Genomic DNA, 3,301 nt, shown 5'->3' with positions numbered 1-3,301 from the left:
ATCTCAACTTGGCCACTAGTTTGCGGATGATACGGAGTCGCCACTTTGTGTGTGATTGAATACTTTGTCAAAAGTGCTTTGAATGCTTTGTTACAAAAGTGGGCACCACCATCACTGATTATTGCTCGAGGGAATCCAAAGCGTGAAACAATGTTGCTTTTCAAAAATGCTATCACCACCTTGTGATCATTGGTCCTACATGGAATTGCTTCTACCCATTTCGATACATAGTCAACAGCAACCAATATGTATTGATGGCCAAAAGACGGGGGAAAGGGTCCCATGAAGTCGATACCCCATACGTCAAAAATCTCAACCACTAAAATTGGATTTAGTGGCATCATGTTCCTCCGTGTAATACTCCCCATTCGTTGACACCTATCACATGAAGAACAGAAAGTGTAAGCATCTCGAAATATAGATGGCCAATATAAACCACATTGTAAAACTTTAGTCGCTGTTTTCTTAGCACTGAAATGGCCTCCACAAGCTTGTTCATGGCAGAATGAAAGGATATTATGAATTTCACTTTCTGGGACACATCGTCTAACAATTTGGTCTGCACAATACTTGAACAAATACGGGTCATCCCAAAGAAATTCTTTATTTCTGCAAAGAATTTAGCTTTATCTTGCTTGGTCCAATGCTCTGGAAGTTTACCTGTAACAAGATAATTAACTATATCAGCATACCAAGGTAATACTTCCACATTCATTAATTGTTCATCTGGAAATGACTCATTCAATGGTAATGATTCTGTAATTGTGTCAAAATGGAGACGAGAGAGGTGGTCCGCCACAACATTCTCTGTGCCTTTCTTATCTTTGAATTCCAAGTCAAATTCCTGCAAAAGTAACACCCAACGAATTAGTCTGGCTTTTGCATCTTTCTTTGTGAGAAGATATTTAAGAGCAACATGATCCGTGAATATAATTATTTTACAATCAATGAGATAAGATTGAAATTTCTCTAATGCAAACACTACTGCTAGCATTTCTTTTTCAGTAGTTGAATAGTTCAACTGTGCATCATTCAATGTCATACTAGCATAGTAAATAACGTGGGGAATTCGATCAACTCTTTGTCCTAATACTGCTCCTACTGCATAATCAGATGCATCACACATGAGCTCAAATGGTAAGCTCCAGTTTGGGGCCTGAATGATGGGTGATGATGTCAACAACTGTTTTAATTTTTCAAATGCCATAAGACATGAATCATCAAAGACAAAAGGTACATCCTTAGCAAGTAAATTGCATAAGGGTCTAGAAACTTTGCTAAAATCTTTAATGAAACGTCTATAGAAACCAGCATGCCCAAGGAAAGATCTTACTTCTCTGACTGTTTTAGGTGGAGGAAGATTAGAAATGAGATCCACCTTGGCTTTGTCAACCTCAATACCTTTGCTCGAAATGATGTGACCAAGAACAATACCTTGTTTTACCATAAAATGGCATTTCTCCCAATTTAAGACCAAATTCTTCTCGATACATCTCTGCAGAACTAGAGTTAGATGATGTAAACATTGATCAAATGAGTCACCAAAGACAGAAAAATCATCCATAAAGACTTCAAGGAATCGTTCAACCATATCAGAAAAAATGCTCAATATGCATCATTGAAATGTAGCAGGTGCATTACATAATCCAAATGGCATTCTCCTATATGCAAATGTGCCAAAAGGGCAAGTGAAAGTAGTTTTCTCTTGATCTTTTGGTGCTATGGGAATCTGATTATATCCTGAGTAGCCATCTAGAAAGCAATAAAATTCATGTCCTGCTAATCTATCAAGCATTTGATCAATAAATGGTAAAGGAAAATGGTCTTTACGTGTGACAGAATTCAACTTTCTATAATCAATGCATACACGCCATCCTGTAGTCACTCTAGTAGGTATCAATTCATTATCGGCATTGGTAACTACTGTGACTCCTGACTTTTTGGGGACGACTTGTACAGGACTGACCCATGAACTATCAGAAATTGGGTAAATGATACCTGCATCTAATAGCTTAAGGACTTCTGTTCTAACAACTTCTTTCATGTTAGGATTTAACCGACGTTGCATCTCCCTAGTAGTTTTATCATTTTCATCAAGGTGAATGTAATGCATGCAGTCTACTGGGTTTATACCTTTAATGTCTGCTATGGTCCATCCTAATGCCCATTTGTGCTCTTTCAAAACATCCAACAACTTACCTTTTTGTTCGTCATTTAGGGATGATAAGATGATTACCGGTAGAGTACTTTCTTCTCCCAAAAACGCATATTCCAAAGTGTTGGGCAATGGTTTGAGCTCGAGTTTCGGTGGTGATTCTGATGATGGAATGAGTTGCTTCTCTGATGGTGCTAGTTGCTCAACTCTTGACTTCCATTTATTAGTGTCCATAGATGGTGCTGAGTCAAGCAGGGCATTGACCTCATCGACTGATCTGTCAATATCAAAATTCAAACCAAAGTGAGTTAAACATGTTTGTAAAGGATCATCACTAAGGTTTGAAAGAAAAGTATCATCAACTAATGCTTCAATTAAATCCACATCAACAATTCCATCATCTGCACTGTGAGGTTGTTTGGCAATGTTGAAAATGTTTAGCTCCATAGTCATGTTGTCGAATGACAACTGCATATTTTCAGTCCTGCATTGAATGTGAGCATCCGCAGTTGCCAAGAAAGGTCGACCTAGAATAATGGGGATGTGCTTCCTCGAGTCCTGTATTGGTTGAGTGTCAATTACAATGAAATCAACAGGAAAATAAAACTTGTCTACCTGGATAAGCACGTCCTCCACAATACCACGAGGTATTTTCGTGGACCGATCTGCAAGCTGTAACACCACTGGAGTTGGGTGTAATTTTCCAAGTCCAAGTTTCACGAATACAGAGTAAGGCAAAAGATTTACACTAGCTCCTAAATCCAACAAAGCATTCTCAATTGTGTGGTTCCGTATACTACATGAGATAGTGGGGGAGCCTGGGTCTTTGCATTTTAAAGGAATTTTATGTTGGAGTATAGAACTAACGTTTTCTGTTAAAAATGCCTTCTTTTGAACATGCATATTTCTCTTTTTAGTACAAAGGTCTTTAAGAAACTTGGCATAAGATGGAACTTGTTTAATAGCATCAAGTAAAGGGATGTTAACACTTACCTGTTTGAAGATTTCGAGAATCTCACCTGTGGATTTTCCCTTTTTGCCTTTTGCTAACCTTTGAGGAAATGGAGCTTTGGGAACGTATTCTCGTGGGTTGGTTTCTTCTTTCTCCTCCGGTGATGAGTCCTCAACACTCACAGGTACAATTTG

The sequence above is a fragment of the Citrus sinensis genome, chromosome 9, assembly GCF_022201045.2.
Source record: "Citrus sinensis cultivar Valencia sweet orange chromosome 9, DVS_A1.0, whole genome shotgun sequence".
Taxonomy (NCBI): Eukaryota; Viridiplantae; Streptophyta; class Magnoliopsida; order Sapindales; family Rutaceae; genus Citrus; species Citrus sinensis.
This window is presented reverse-complemented; position numbering follows the sequence as displayed.